The sequence below is a fragment of the Physella acuta genome, unplaced genomic scaffold (genome assembly GCF_028476545.2).
Source record: "Physella acuta isolate Inbredline_101_S28 unplaced genomic scaffold, ASM2847654v3 ptg000572l, whole genome shotgun sequence".
In the NCBI taxonomy this organism is placed as follows: Eukaryota; Metazoa; Mollusca; class Gastropoda; family Physidae; genus Physella; species Physella acuta.
In genome coordinates this window covers 322,257-339,896 of record NW_026732091.1, presented here as the reverse complement: position 1 = coordinate 339,896, position 17,640 = coordinate 322,257, and the positions used below count along the sequence as shown (strand labels likewise).

Genomic DNA, 17,640 nt, shown 5'->3' with positions numbered 1-17,640 from the left:
TTATTAAAATATTAAACAAGCATGGTCTGCCGAAAAGATAAACCTTTTGTCTATATAGCCGCGTTGATTTTTGAGCGCATAGCAAAGTATTGTTTCTACTGCAGAAATTAAACCAAGGGAAATAATCGAAACAATCAACTTGTCGGCTGTAATGAGCTTGAGGTTTTTTAAAGTTTATTGTCCGTATAAATTTTGTCATACGTTAAAACTAATACCAATCGATAAAGGATTTAAATACGCACATTTTGATGTACGTTAAACGCATGAAACTTTAACGATAAGGTCTTTAGGATGTTTTAAAAAATCGAAAGTCAAAGAAGCATGCTTCTCTCCATTTCTATACTTCCTCATAAACTACTATATAAAAATTCTGCCTCCTAACCTACTAATCTATATATATATATATATATATATATATATATATATATATATATCTATATATATATATATATACGTATTAATCCATTGAAACCATTGTGCTATGATTTGTCATTAATGAATCATTGACTGTTTTTTTTTTTAACATTCTTTGGTCAGGTCAATATACATTAAGCTTAATGGACATTAACTTTAATCAGTAATAATTATAATTTTTCTTATTTGAGTGTTGAACTCTCTTTGAGCTCACGTAAAATTTAATTTAAAAAAACTTTGTTGTGTGAAGATTTGGGAAACTATAATTATTGCTTGTATCATTACTTGTGTTCTTCTTTAAAGAAACTAGAGGCCATAATATCCTTACACATTTACGTCTGTACAGAAAAGCTAATTCAAAGTGTGTTGGGGTGTAGCCAATTAATGAAGGAGAGTGATTCTGCATGAAAGCTTTAAAAATATAGAATAAGTTTGCGTAACTTTTGAATACAATGAAATTAAATCTTAATTTTTGTGTTTTAATCAGAGTCACGTACATACTAGTTTGTATACTAGTTTAAATAGTTAGTAAAAATAATGCAAATTAAGAAAGTATAAAATATTTCAACTGTCATTAAATACGGCCAAATTTAAGTTTTTTTCTGACTATTTTTCAAACTTTTTTCAAGTTAACATCTAGTTTGCAACAGCTGTTTGTTAAGGGTCTGTGGCGAATCTCGGTGAAGATAAGCATCTTTCATAGAAGTATTGCTAGTGTTTTATAGAAAATAATTTAGTGGTCTTGACGTCATAAATTATATCTCACTGAAAAGTAGAAAATAAAACAAATATAAAAAAAACGTTTATTGCAACTAGCTATTTAATGCGCTGAAAATAAGAAAATAAAATAAATCACATTTCTTTAAAAGAAATCTTTGTTCGCTCATGAGATCTTATACATACTTTAGCGGATTGGTTTTATATTCTTTTTTTTCAGTGCATTTAACAGCTTGTTGATATAAAAGACTCAACACATATGTATTTTTGCTTAACGTCCAGTTAAGCACTTGACAACAATCGTTCATTCAACCTATAGACTCTGTCGCTCATTGAGGACTGTGGCATGATTTTCCACTTACATCCATTTAGACGCGTCCTTAGTCTTCTTATTCCAAGTTGTCAAACGTATGTCACTATCATTATAAGCCAAAGTTTGTTTTGCTGTCGTATTCCTTCGTGGATTTGGTAAAACACCACACAATCTCTAAATTTGAACGAACTTTAATAGTCTTTTTTCAAAATCGTAATTACAAATTGTCTTGATTTCGAACAGCTCTCGATTGGTTATAACCTCAATTCCACTTTATCCAGTTTGGTACAGATGACTATATTTTTCGGTTACTGGATCGTCTAGATTAAATATCCACTCTCCTGCGTCATTCTTTATATCTATTTGGAAGTACATTTGATGCTTTATGAATCTGTCTAGATAGTACTCTATGAGATATTATACGAGGCGCCCATTTTCTACTCTAATTTGGTTTTAAATATTAATGTCGGTCTAATGAGGTGTGTTAACTGTTATTGCAAATTGTTTCCTATTAAGATCCACATATGATTGTTTAAATTTTCAGCATGAATGAAACAGCAAATCTAGATCTTTCTAATACAATAAAGTGAGATTTATATTGAAATTGTGATTAGCAATCATTTTTCCGTTTACTCTACTTTGTTATAAATGAAACTAGGTATTAACGAAAACATATTTTTAAAAATAGGGTAAATTTAATAAAAATTGTAGGAAAGTAATGCATTAAAAACGTTTTAACAACAATCTATTATATAACTATGCACTTAAATGTATAATAGTGACCTGATATTTAAATAACCATAAAGAAATTTTACTTAAATTATCCATTAGATAATATAGTAACTCACACTAGTGTATTATTAGTCAATTAAAGGAAAGCATCTTTAATCCTATTTAGTGCATGAATTTATAAAAGCTTATTATTAAAAAGTTTTATTTTCTTCGTAAGTACTTTAAAATGTTAAATTACAATTGTGTTTCATGGCAAAAACGATTTGCGCAACATGTGAACATGAAAAATTCACATATAATAGTGCGGTAAATACAGCTTTATATGGTATATTTTAGTTAATTCTAAAACAATTATTTAAACATATAAGTTAAATGTTATGTTATATTTCATTGTCATCGGATCTTGACCGCCGTGCTAGATTTCCCCCGCCTGTTATTATGCATAGGACAAAACCCGACAAACAAAAAAGCAAGCTTGTAAAATTGGGGAAAAATACATAAACACTGATTTGAACTCGTAAATCATCACAGTAGACAAAAATCCTGTGTAGTTGATTTTCATTTCTAAATTTAAAAAAAGTACTTAATGTAAAAAAAGAGTTTAATATCTGAAAACCAGTGTATTGATTTTGTGTATTAAGATAAATTACACAAACAGTGATATCTTCTAGACATGTATATTAAACTAACTTATTTCAACGCGGGGATCCATTGTCATTCGCTATGTGCGGCACACTATATGTTGTATTTGGTTGTTTTGATTCTCATCGCATAAAAACAAAATGGATAGAGCATCATCTTAGAACTCCAATAATCCCTAAACTTTAAACCGGATATTAAATGAAATCTGTACAGTATAAATATCCAGTGTGAAGAGGTGTCATTATGTCTTGCCAAAACCAGATACTAAGTCCCTATCTCCACCCTTTACAATAACCTTCTTACAAACATTTCCCAAACAGCTATCGTTAAATAAATGTACCCCACCTTTATAAGTATCGTTTACTCTACCCATTTCCTCAAAATTGCTCATTGTCTATCGCTAACATTAAACCCGTGTTAAACTCACTTTAACTAAATTCCTATCTTAACCCTAACTCTATCCCTATCAATGATGTTATATATTTATCAAAGCTGTTTACTTTAGCATCAGTTCCAATTAACCATAACTCTAAACAAAAACTAACATACGCGTAACACTTATTCATACATTAAATTTTAAATTAGGTAAATGCCTGCAATAATGTGCATCAACATCAATATTTGAATAATTAATCAAAACTTATATTATCCCTTGGGATCAGTATACTAATAAATATCGTATTTTTATGTAATACACAGCACTAAAACAAGATGTACAAAACGACACCAAAAAAGAACTGAGCACTTTAACCGCCAGTGTACAAAACGACGCAGATATCCGCAACTTTAAAAGGTAAGTAATTTGTGTAGCTTACAGGAACATGCCTAGACATTTGCAACAAAGAAGTGATACATTATAACTAACAAAAATTACATACGTCAGTAGGCCTACATATATTTTAATACTGACCGCGAGACCTAATTCAATGTATATCCTTTCACATAGAAGTAAACTCATAGGCCTACTGTGATGTTAACTTTGTCAAAAATGTAACGCTTCCCAATCACCCCATGATCACCCAGTTGATTCCCATTATGACAATCTAACTTATTGCGCAGAACATTACCCCGGTAACAATTACCCTCTATTTTTACACATACGCCGTCTAATCAGTTAAAGTAGGATATTACTCGATCATGAGGATGAAGATCGATATTACATTAAGGATCATGATCGTACTATTCTAAATATGAAGGCTTTAGAATGATTTGTTACATTTATATATTTGAACCATTTATGCAATTATCCACAACATTGTTATCGAAGCATGTCAATGCAATGTGTTTTTATTTTCTTGAAACTTTTATTATTTCTCATTATGTCGATTTTTGAAAAAAAAAAACATACATCCAAACAAATATTACACATGTTGTGTATAAATATTTTGTATAAAAACAGATCCATCGATTGCTATGTAAAGATTGTTCTTCTATCTCACAACAATCAGGTAGGAAGTTTTTATATTTTTAATAATACATAAACACGTATTAAGTGTTAATAGTGATTACGATTTCGTGATTTTCGTGAAACGGAAATACCGACTCATGAGTTGACCTCCCATAAGCCAGGCAAGCCTCAAAGTAGTAAACTCCGACTAAATGGCTTTGACGACGCCGGTTTGAACACTAGTGACATGTTGGTCATTTTTCATCCGTAGGTTCTTACCAGGTTTGTCTTCTCCACCGTGTCCTTCCACCTGGTACCCAGCTAGACCGTTAGGGGAAGGGGTGTTATGACCTAAAAAAGTTAGGGACACATTGTTGCCTCCACGTACAAACCCGCAAGTGCCGGGAAGTCGACTTTTTCGGTCGGGTGCTTTATACATTTCGGCGGGTGAGCTATAGCTACGGTCACACTTTTCCACTCTCCGCCGTATACAGGTTACCGAATGACCAGGCTAGCACGCCTATAACGTAGGGGGGGGGGGGGGGGGCGGACAATTACGCTTTCTCCCTTCAGCTGACAATCAGGCGGTCTTGTAGTCAAACTTTATATTAATTATGATTTTACATTACTAGATCTAGATCTATATTAAATTTGAATAATGCTATATTTTGTATTAAACAAAAACAACTCTACTTAAACTAACACTGATTGCACTGTTAAGTATCCGCTCAGCGGTTGTGTTGTTTGAATTTATTTTGAATAATTAGTAATTATCAAAAACTAAAGGGCACCATTTAAATTATTTAGTGTATTAAAGTAAATATATTGCAACTAAGACAACAGTGGCGCTTTCGTTAGTTAAGAGGAAAGAAAACCAGCCAGGAAAAATATTCAGGTTTGGAGAGGAAGAAATCGAAAGTTATTTTAGATCGCCAAAAAACATCATCCAAATGTGTCAAACTGGATTCATATTTTTCAAGCTGCACGTCTTTTACTTTGACAATAATACCACCAGAGTTTGATGTGTCTGAAGATATCCAAGTAGAACATATTCAAGCAACAACATCATCTCATATGCAGAATCAATTCGTGGAGACTCAAGACAATAAGATATAGTCCATGGCGATTTTAGAAGACACCCATTTAGAAGACGATAATGGATACAAATCTGGAATATCCGAAAGATCTGGCACGTGCATTACTTGAGTTTGGTTCTTGTGAATCAGGCCTCATAGACACTTATACAAATTTTCCCAAAAATTTATTTGGTCGACACTTTAGTGCTCGTTGGTACAAGAAAAAAAAACATACGAAATGTTGTCGGGAAATAGTACGACCCTGGTTAGTATATTCGCCCAAGGCAAATAATATGATTTATTTTGATTGTTGGCTTTTTACAAACAAGTCAGACACTTGGGTTGATCCAAAATTGGGTTGTAAGAACTTTGCAAAAGGTCCTGACAAATTTGACAAACATAAAAACTCTGAAAGTCACAAGATTGCCGAGAGATATTTTTTACTTTCTCGTATATACGAAGTATAGAGAAAGTATTGTAATCGTGCAAAAAAAAAATCGAGATTTTTACAAATCTCGACGTTTTACACCTCACTGATACGGAAAAACATAATTTTGCAATCTTGTCCGTATGTCTGTGTGTCTGTGTGTGTGTGTGTCTGTCTGTCTGTCTGTCCGTGTATAAACACGATTACTTGAGAACCGTTACAGCTAGGTTGATGAAATTTCATATATAAGTATTTTATCAAAATCGTAGATCCGTATCAACTTTTGAGCGATTTCCGATAAACGGAAGTGGTACTTTTCCTACTTTGAATTTTTCAAAAGTCTATAACTTGAGTACTATTTTAGATAGATAAATGAAATTTCACATGTAAGTAAAAGATCTAATTCTCTACCTTCTGTTAAATTTTAATGTAAATTTTTAAAGTACTAATAATATTGCGCACTATTATGCGCTTTTTTATTTGACGTTCACTTGGTGTGCAATTAATTTGTCTACGAGATTTTATTCTATTTTTAAAACTTTAAGAATTTAAAATGGATTAAAAATCATGTCTATAGCCCGAGTTCCCATCCCCTGTTATTTTATATAAAAATATTCGAGAAAGTTTAGTGGAGATCACTCCCGGTTTATTAATCATGAAAGTATGACTGTATAACGACAGAACAATAATATGTGACATTTTAAAATGTAAACAAAAACCAAAGTAATACTAGAAACAATTATAGATTGAATTCTCTTTTTGGGAAAACGGGGATTAAAGTTTAGAGGCCATCGTGAATCTTAAAATTTAGGAGAAGCTACACTCAATAAAGGAAACAATTTGGAACTTATTAAGCTCCCTTCCTATCTAAGAAAGATGAGTAGCCTAAACAACATTTAACTTTCCGTGACAGAAATGTAACATACTTAGAGAAGCTAGTAGGTGAAATTAAATTAACAAAGTACGTTGCTATGATTATAGATTCAACTAATGACATTAGCAGAATAGAGCTGTTTTTTGTCTATCCAATATGTTACTGAACACGGAGACGCCATCAAAAGATTTACTCAATTTTGTGAGCTACCTAAAGCTAGTGCAGATGTTTTTTTTCAGAACGATTCTTAGAGCAGATATAGGGCTGTCAATGACCGTGTACTATGGCCAGTCCTACGATGGAGCAAACTCCATGTTTCGGGAAATAACAAGATAGTGTGAAATAACAAGCCTTTTTTACACACTGCTGTGCTCAGAATTTATTTTTAATTGTTATTGATTCTGTTTCATCTAATATTCAAACACAGCTATTCTATTTTTTATTTTTGGAAAGCATTTATTTAATTTTTACCGGAAGTCTTTCTCGTCTTCATATTGAAAGAGGAGCAACGCAACATCATAGAAACATTTTCATTAACACTGCAAAAGACTTACTGATATAAAATGCGTTCCTAAAAAACAGCAGTAGATTCTATGTATTCCAACACTTTTTCTTACATTGCGGAGTATAGTTGACGGCTAAGTTAAAATCTTTACTTCTAAACAGATTGCCGAAGGAAATGTAATTCTCGTGACATTTGAGATTTTAGGTGTTTTAATATTCTGGAAAATAATTTAACTTATCTATTTATTTGCAGAAAAGTAGCTTTGATGTTTTAACAGCTTTTCGATTAATTCAGATTTTTATAAATGAGATGAGAATCTGGAGAAATAAATTTGATTCAGAATTTGAGAAGATTGATGACACCACTGAGCTGGCTGAGAAATTTGATTTGTGAGCAACACAGGGTATAGAAACGGAAAATATTCCTTGACAAAGGTGCATAAGAGACGCAGTTATCTGACGCTAAGTTCATTGGTCAAACTTATTGTATGTCGCTGGACTAGTAGAAACATACGTTTTCAAAATTTTGAAGAAAAATCGTCCATGTTTTTTTGCTTAGACCCAAAACATTTTTCATTTGACGACTAATACATTTGGAGCAATTAGCAGTGACGTACTCGGATGTTGTTGAAATAGGAACTGAAGTGGTGCATGAATTCCTATCATTTATAACCACGCTAGAGGATTTTAAGAAAAGTTAGGTAATCGAGCACTTTCTGGCTAAACTGCATGAAGATTCAAATGGTTGATTGTTTCTCATTTTATATTTATATTTCTTATTCCCACGTTTTCTTTAACTTGCTTTCGTCTCTGTTTTTCCGATCAAATCTTGCGATCGAAATTTCTGGCACTTCCCAGTTAGCTAGTGCGCTGAAATTTTCAGGGAAGCTTTCTTTTGGATGACAATAGAATATTCAATTATTATTATTACTAAATTGATCCATGGAAACATTTTATTGAGCATTTTAGACCGCTATATAATTGTAGTAAAAACGTGGGGCGCCGTGATTTTCTTACAGTTACTAATAATGTTGACTCTCTACAAGCTCCCTAATAAAAGTCAACAGTATTATCTAATCAATAGTAATATAACTTTTACTTCGGCGCCCCACGTTTTTTATCGCTTATAGTAGAGTGATCGCTTACATTATTGTAATTTATAGCGTTTATTTTCTACTTTTTAGTTCAATCAGAAAACGTGGGTTTTTTAAAACTTTTTTAATGATTATTATTTGATGTCAGTTCATGATACACTACAATAGTACTTTATATTATGCCATGATAATGTTGACAAGCTTTTGTGAAACTTTATATTTTCTAAGCAGCGTCCACCAAATTTCTTTAAATACATTATCAAAGGCTTATAGTAGCCCGAATATTTAAACTACATGTGAGCTATTCTCTATGACTTGTTGCACGGTAGGCGAGGTGGTTTATTATGTAAGCGTTAAGATCATAGCTAATAACAAAGAGAGAACGATTGAGTACAGACCATTTTCTTTAAAATTAGATTGACCCGTTCTAAGAGCCTTTTTATACTCATAGTAAATTTATACTTAGTAAATTTAACCCGACTGGACAGTTCAACGGCCGGGTCAGAGGTCACTGTGGTGAAACCTAGAGTGCGATAACGAAGAGCTTGGGACAGCACAAGATGGCGGTAAAAATATTAGTTTTACCGTCTTATGTCTAACACTTAATGGTTTTCTAATAGTTTTTCAATATGCAAGAAAGTGTTTTATGAAAACATGTTTGGACCAAATAGTATTTAAGAAATGTTCTGAAATTTTACAGTGACAAAATTACAATTAGCATGTTTTTATACAAAATCAACAATAATTTTAACCTGAATACTCAAACGTGTCGTTGTCCGAAAAAAAAGTCAAGATAAAATAACATTATGTGCAACATTATATGTAAATATTAAAAAGATAAAAAAACAAATATTTGAACTTATGGAAATAAAATGTAAACATGCCAATAACCAATTAGTCACAAGACTTACCTTCAAATTTAAATCGACCATGATATAATTGCTGACCTCTTTGCCATGGCTTCATTGAATTGTATACATAGCTTCTAGCTGTCATACTGTCATAATTTCATTGATTACCTTAACCATATCCTATTTTGCAATGTAGTTGTAGGACTTATCTTCACCATTTTCATTATTCTCTTGAGTATCTGCATCATACGTTTCTTTTTTGGTAATGAGTTACATCAGTAGTTCACCACACGTTGTGCCTGCTTGCTTGGTATATCAACCAGCTCTTTATATAGGTCATTACTATATCATAGTCTTTGGGAATTATCCTAGATTTCATACTTATTATACTTCTGTTTATATGATGGCATTTTTTCTTATCTTTATGAGATACACGTCTCTTGAAATTTCTGCAACTTTTGTTTACTGTTTGTGGCTCTATTTGAATTACGGTTTTCTCTTCTATCTACCTATCTTTACCAACATACAGACTTGGAATGGCTTTTTTTTACCCCAATCAGTTTGTTGAGGATTCTAAAGTTTTTGTTTAATTTATCTACTATTTGATACATTGCTTATTATTTCATTGTACAGACAGTTATTCTCACTTTCTTTGAGTTTCATTTTATGACCGTAGTTTCTTTGGGTGTGTGCTTTACCAGGAATGTTGTCGTATCTTCTTCTAGTCTCATGATTAACTAATTATAATTTAATTCGTAACTGCCTCTAATTTACTTAGAAATTCTTGTGTTAAATTCTATATTTCTTAATTAAAATTTTTTCTTAGTTCTAACCTAACTTTCTTAAATCTTAAATATATTTTTTTTTAGTTCTACAACATGTTTGCCTTTCTAGTATTACATTTTTCAGTGATGAATTTCTATTGTCACCTTTATTTGCTATTACTGTGTATGCCATTTCATGATAGACTTGTATTTACTTAGTTATTGTCTTCTCAGCTCACTTGAGTCTTTGTTAACATTGAGTTATTCTCTTATCAAGATATTCAGTACATACAAGGTATATGATTTTTAAAGAACATAACAACCATCACAGTGTATTATAATTAATGTATAGACACATAAATCAAAAGTTAACATTAATATCAAGTATTGTAAAAGGACAATAATAAATGCACTAAAAAATAAGAGCTTTTATGAACGACAAATACTACTATTATACAAATCAAGACTGTGTATTTTCAAATGATTACCTATTATCCTAATACATTATATATGAATTGCCTGTTTCTAGACCAATATCTTCATTTAACTATTTCAATTTAAAATGTGCCCGGAAATTTTTCTATCAAACACTACTTATTGCCTTCCATTCCTTCAATCGAGGACAATTAATATGTAAATGACCATCGTAATCAGCTTGGTCATTCTCCACTTGTTGATTTTGATAAGTGTGAACGCTTGATTAGATGTTTTGTTTTTATGATAGTTTTTATTGTTTGATTAACGAATTCACTATATTGCATACTAAAAGCATGTTCTCTCTGTTTAGTGTAGGTTTTATTTGCATGTCTCGCATATTTTTTTATTTGCATGTGTCATGTTGTTGCTTCAGTGTAGTGTAATGTTGCACTCAGTCTTACTTTATTTTTTCGTGCTATTTGTTTGTTATATACATTTCTTAATGTGTAGCTCATATTCATTGTAATGTACTGTAGCTCCCTTAATCTTGTGGTTTAATATGCTTGCATGGTTCTTGTCTGTGTTTCTTTACATTTTATATGAGCTTTCTTCATTAATGTTGACACTTTCTTAAAGAAAATGTAATAGTTGCTATGGGGTCATCCATAAATGACGTTAAGGTTTTTTACGATTTTTACCCAGAGTTTCTTTCAGGCATCTCTTAGGGGGGGGGGGCTGGGCCCCCATGAAATTTTTTTACCGCCCCCCCCCCCCGAACGAAATGAAATTTATATAATTTATATAGAAAATATATACTTTTAGCAGTGTCTGCCCCCCCCCCCCCGAAGAAAGTCTACCGCCCCCCCCCCCCGAAAATTTTAAGTGCCCCCCCCCCCCGGAGAAAAATGTCTGGAAGAAACACTGTTTTTACCTCCCCCCTCCCCTCCGTAATACATCGTCACAAAAAGCCAGACCCCCCCCCCCCTTAAAATGACGTCACACCTCAGTCTACAACCCCCTTCACATTTCCAGTTGAATTTTAACACGTTTTTCTTAACTCAGCTTCGCGTTTGTTTTTGGATTTGTTTGTTGTTAAAATTGACAACGAAAATTAGCCCACTTCTGATTGCTCTAGAAATCTGAAATTCGGCATGCAGGCTATTTTCGCCTAACAATTTCAGATGCAATCATAAAAACTAGCAATTAGAGACCTAAATTAGCTTAATTAAAGGCCTGTTTTTTTAATGTTTTACAGTGTAATGCTTAAGGTGGGTGGAGAATCGACAGTTGTCGTGGCCGAGTGGTTAAGGCGATAGACTTGAAATCTATTGGGATCTTCCCGCGCAGGTTCGAATCCTGCCGACAACGCTTTAGTTTTAACTTTTTATCTAGTAAACAATTTTTGCCTGTTCTTAAATTCTCTCATCTTCTCTGTTAGTTGGGAATAGTAGAACTAAATTTTCACATACATCTAAAGCAGTGATTGAGGTATCTTCAAAGGATAGCCAATGAATACACAATTTCACACTTTTATTGTGCAATAGGCGGTGGGTAGGTATTTTTTTGAGAAGTTGCCATCTATATATGTAATTATCTTCATGGGGAAATGAAAGGGAGGGTAGTGTCGAATTCACTAAGTATGTTGCACAGAAAAGTGGAGAATTTTCTTAACTCAGCTTCGTGTTTGTTTATAGATCTGTTTGTTGTTAAAATTGACAACGAAAATTATCCCACTTCTGATTGCTCTAGAGATCTGAAATTCGGCATGCAGGCTATTTTCGCCTAACAATTTCAGATGCAATCATAAAAACTAGCAATTAGAGACCTAAATTAGCTTAATTAAAGGCCTCTTTTTTAAAATGTTTTACAGTGTAATGCTTAAGGTGGGTGGAGAATCGACAGTTAATCTGTTCGAGGAAGGAGGGACGGTGGGCTAACTACCTAAAAGCATTCAAAAACCTTTTGATCCTTTTTATTTTGATAAAAAATCCTCTAATTTTTTTATGTATTTAAAAACACTTAGTCAAGTCATACTTAATCAAGTCATTAGATAAAGTAGAAAATAAACTATATAAAAAACTTTAAAAAACACGTTTTTCATGTGTAGCAACGGACTAAAAAGGAGAAAATAAAATACTTAAAAAAACTTTTTAAAAAACCACGTTTTTCTTGTGGACTAAAAAGTAGAAAATAAATTTTTCTTCCGACCCTAGGGGATCTACCAATGACTGCTCGTAGATTTTGTGCTTCCTCGAGCTGTGCAGATTCTTGTGATGACTGTTCATACATTTGATGACAAAAAAAACGTGGGTCGGGCAGATTTATGATTAAAGCGAAAAGCACACAACACACTAATTTTGGAAATTTGATGGTGAACGTACCCACGTTTTTTGATATAGAGAAAAATCGAATCCCGCCCTGCTGCGGTCCACTCCTGTGAATTTGTTTTTTGCGCAGAAAACTCTCCAGGAATATTTTCAACATCTTCCCAAAGTCTCATGGCGATCGTGTTATCGGTTTTACTACAATACACTTTTATTAATTTTATATTACCGCCCTTACGAAATTAAAAAAAAAATAAAAAATTTGCAGAACCCTTCCCTGGAGTATTCTAATCAACTCCCCACAAGTTGATGGTCATCAGATGAACGGCGTGAAACCGCAATCGACTTATATTTGCATATACCTTATGTAGAGAAAAAACAAATCGCGCCCTACCGGGGCGCCACCCCTTCGAATTTGAAATTTTTATTCTTTAATTTTGTTAAGTTAATACTCATTAAATCAATTTTTGTTAATGAAATATGTTTCTAATTTTACAGGCACCAACCCTAGATGAATTACTGGAATATACAGCACACATAATGGAGGAATATTCTAGCTTGGAAGCGTTTGGACAATTGCCATTTTTTATATACCAAAAAGCTTTGAATATGATAGACACTGTGATTTGTGCAAATTATATCGATAAACGTTTGACTTTATTCCAAACACTTCATGAACACAAGTATCCAGGTACATAACAAAATGTTTAAGTAGAAAAAAATGCATGTCTTCTGTTTTAAGATTGAAATCTAATTTATGTGTGTTCATTAATAGATGCGAGAAAAGATAAGTAAACAATTCTTATCTCATGATATAATATATATAAGTTTAAGTTTTAAGTATTTTTAAAATTCTACGAATCAATATGTGCAGGCTACTTGCTGAAAAGTAGGCTAATATTATGTAAACAAAAACGCACTAATGCCATCAAGAATATCTTGTGTTCAGATCCTCGACTATCAGTAGAATGTCTCAAGTCAAACTAGTCCCCGACAGGTACACATCTTACGTTCGTGAAATCAATGGTGGCTAAGCATGTAAAATATAATACTATCTCTCATTTGCCAATGACACCGAAACAAACTCTATTTTACCTGGCATTTGAATTGCATGGTCCAAAGTAAAATTAAGTACAAGTAAAACACTTGAAAGAAACACGAATGTTAAATATTTCTGCTGGGCAAGGCTTGATGTTTTTTGACTCGATATTTATTATTGTATTAATTTTTCGGAAACAAATATACTACAATTTATTAACGTGTTAACCGTTAACTTTATAAAGTAGAACAATTAAGCTTGCACTTTATAGAAACTTAAACAGTTGTTCAAAATAATTTTGGAGGTACCGAACCCAACCAGTTTCAAATGCGCATTCAATGTTCCTTTTTAATACTTTTATCGGCCACACTGACAAAATCCGATCGTGAATCATACGGGTATGTGTCTATACCTCTGCCGAACCCAAAACTCTTTTGATTTTATTCTTTTTGTTTTGTTTCAGCTACCTACCTAAGCAGCATGGGTGTAGACGAAACTTAGTCTAATCACTTGATTGTTACGACGATCGATCCGTTTTCGGTGCTCGTATTTTATTCTCCAAATGCTGTAACTTAGCTCCAATACATACAGTGAAAGAGACTTCACATTTAGATTTAGATCCTGCTTGAATGTTTTTGATAATGCATTTAAATTCCATATTGGCTTAGCTTGTCGAAACGAATTTGATCGCTACTGATTCTTATAAGACACAATTATTAAACCTGATATTACCGGTTATTACTGCTTTTTCATCCAGCTTAATTCATTTTACAATCAACCAGCCAACGAAATACCCATGTCGTATTCCAATGTGTGCTATAACTACTGATAATTTGCTATTGTATATCACTAGATTATCATTTTTTTTTAAATCAACTAATAATCGAACTAAGTAACATATTTATAGAGCTTGTTCCAAAGATAGAATATGAAAGGACTGGATTTAGTGAATTAATGGCTGCTGTAAACTTACCTCTAAACTCGGATAGCGCTAATTTTTTTTCTGACATTACAGATTTTAAAGGATAACGTATCTTAAGGGGAATTTAATTAATGTTGAGGAAAGTTTTAGGGAATGAAACTCATACACCGTAATTTTAAAATATTTTCTGGATTATCCCACACACACATGCATACACCCATACACACACATATATGGGAGTGTATATATACTTATATATACTAGCGTACCCGTCCCCGCGCATTGCCGCGGGGATATAAGAAATTGAGGAAATATATAAGAAGGTTTTCATCAATGCGTTACCATTCTTATGTTCTAAGACGCTTGAACTTGTTTTTCTAAAACTGAGTTTTTTAAAAGTAAACAATTCGTACTCTTGGATCATAAATATAGGGACACAATACCAACACTACCGCATGAAAACCTTACGTTAATCACTCACCAAAAAAATGAAGTAGAACACACTTAGGTGACCGCTCATATGTCAGGAACGTAGAGGGGCGCTCTCGGGAGCCCCTGATTACACTAACGCAAAGGTGCCGCGCACGGCGCCTGGCTACAACAACTAACATAGGCGCCATAGTGCTCACAGAATAACCCAGAACGCCAAATAGCATCCGGAAACAATGAATATTTGACGTGTTATAAACATTAGTGTGGCTGATGCAATTCGTTAGCGTTACTAACGGTGTATTATTAGAAGCTCGATCTCAATTTCTGATTGGATTGTTTAAAAATAGATGCTAATTGCATCATTCGCAAAATGACGAAACTGTACAGAAGGATTTCTTCGCGTTACAAAGTTATTTTTAGAAGTGTGGCTTTTAATTTTGATTTGAGTTGCCCCTCTAAACTTAATTTTTACGGACATTTTTTCATTATAATATATTTTGAGAACTGTAGGCTTTGAAATTGTTTGGATTTTTTACGGACAAAAAGAAACAACCCATTGTTAATAATCTAACCTTGGTTAATTTTCCTAATTAATTTAAAAAAGCATTACAGGGCCCTCAGCAGCCCGCGTAAGCCTGTGGGGTCCGAAACTAATTTTTTTGTTTGCAGCCAGATCGTACCCTGCCAGGGAGCCGGCTGAAACGCCTGATTCAATTGTCTACCGCACTGTTTAGAACGAACGTAGGTGCCATTGCGCTAACGGGAAAGCCAAGGGCGCCAAATTGAACTCTACAGGGGCGCGGGAGGACGCGCCTGGTTCGATAGAGTCAATGATTAGTGTTGCCCGTCGTGTCTTTAGTGTGTAGCCTTTTTTTTTAATTAACGTACCCGCTATACAGGGCGCTCGATTAGCAGATGCCAAGTGCTAACATAGCCGCTCTGGGCGCCAACTCATGGCGATCGTGTGAACGGTGTCACCGCAATTCACTTTTATTATTTTTATATACCGTATATAGAGAAAACGCACCCTCCCGTGGCGCCGCCATTTTAGAATTTAAAAATATTTTTTTTACAAAACACAAACACTTCCCCAGAGTGTTCCAATGATCTCACCAAAGTTTGATGGCGATCGGATGAATGTTGTCAAACCAAAATCTACTTTTATTTTTGTATACCCCTGCGAATATGAATTTTGTTTTCGCAGAAACCTCCACAGGAATATTCTCAACAACTTCCCAAAGTTTCACGGCGATGTGATAAGAGGTGTGGTAATGCATAAAAGACACACAGACACACATACAAGATAGATGTGAAGGTTCGCCATGGGCGCCCGGAGGGGTCGCTACGCCTCTGATTAAATAACAAAAGTTGAAATAAATTAAATGCAAATGTATTATGCGATTGATGAATGACTGTTTATTTTAATTAAATTGTGAGTGGAGTGTAAACACGATCTTGACTTTATTTTAATAATAGGAAAACACATTCTGAAAAGTAAAGCATTTTAAACATACATTAAAATATATAAGACAATATATAAGACAGTATTCCACAAAGGACTAGAAAGGTAGAACAAAGTGATGGAATGAAATGAGTTTAATACATAAGTGGATATTTTTATTGGGGCAGTAAAAAGTATTGCAATATAAATGTACGTTCACTCATATATTGTTTACTTGTTTGGTTTATGGAGTTTACGTTTTTTTTTTAATTTTAATATTATGCTGCTGATTTTTTAAATCTATATTACAGAAAAAACAGTTTCATATTTGAAAGAAAAAAACCTGCTTGATCCAAAAGTACAAAGCTTTTCCCTTTCCTTAACTCGTGATATGTTGAAGATGTTGTTGAGCGGCAGTGACGAAAGCTCAGATTTTGCTCAGGTAATTGATTAATTAGTCTTTATTTTTTTAATCAACTTATTTAGTTGCATTGAGGAAAAATTAATTTCGCACTAATTTCCAATGGCGATTAGAGATATTTGAAACTGATAATTCTATTGTTGTACTATAATTCGTTAATTCAATGCCCGTATTATACAAGGGAAGACAAGTAACTAGAGAGATTACTAGATGTTAAATTTAACATACATAGTTGTTTAAAAAGAAATAATTTAAGTCAGGCGGTGTATTCAGCGAACATCAAAGTTAAACAGTTTGTTTGTTGTCGAAAGCTCAGATTTTCCCAAGGTAATTGTTTATTTTGCCTTCAATTAAAAAAAAAACTTGATTTTTTTTTGTTGTCAGAAATAATGTTGTTTCTTACTATTGCTTGAAAATAAACATGAAGAATGTCAACGAGTCTTATTTTTTAAATATATAGTTGTACCCGCAAAGAATTAATTTGACCAAATAAAAACAAGTATTGATGCGTCTGACAAATGTTAAAAACCGTTTTAAAATACAACTGAATAATTCAATATATAAACATGTAAAATGATATAAGCAAACAGTCTCTTGATATACTGAATTTGGTGACCCGTCAAAAGAGCGCACGACAAAAGAGCGCCGACATAAGAGCGCAGACAAAAGAGCGCCGACATAAGAGCGCCGACAAAAGAGCGCAGACAAAAGAGCGCCGACATAAGAGCGCAGTCAATTAAAAAAAACACATGTTGTACGCTAAACGAATATGACATGGTTATCACTTGTTTTAATTAAACAATCGGCGAGAGAACAACGTCTTTATTTATATATTATGGTTAATATGTT

General features: G+C 33.1%; 1 protein-coding gene and 1 non-coding gene across 2 annotated transcripts in view; both read left to right on the top strand.

Annotated features, from left to right (window-relative positions):
• Positions 1-3,584: 3,584 nt before the first annotated feature.
• LOC131946834 (uncharacterized) overlaps positions 3,585-17,640 on the top strand; it is a 102,345-nt gene continuing 88,289 nt past the window's right edge. Inside the window, exon 1 of the mRNA XM_059307806.1 lies at positions 3,585-3,611. The gene's annotated coding sequence lies outside the window, so the exon portion shown is untranslated. The remainder of the gene's footprint in view (positions 3,612-17,640) is intronic.
• On the top strand, positions 11,499-11,580 carry Trnas-uga (transfer RNA serine (anticodon UGA)). The gene has a single exon. It is a non-coding gene; the product is annotated as a tRNA-Ser (tRNA).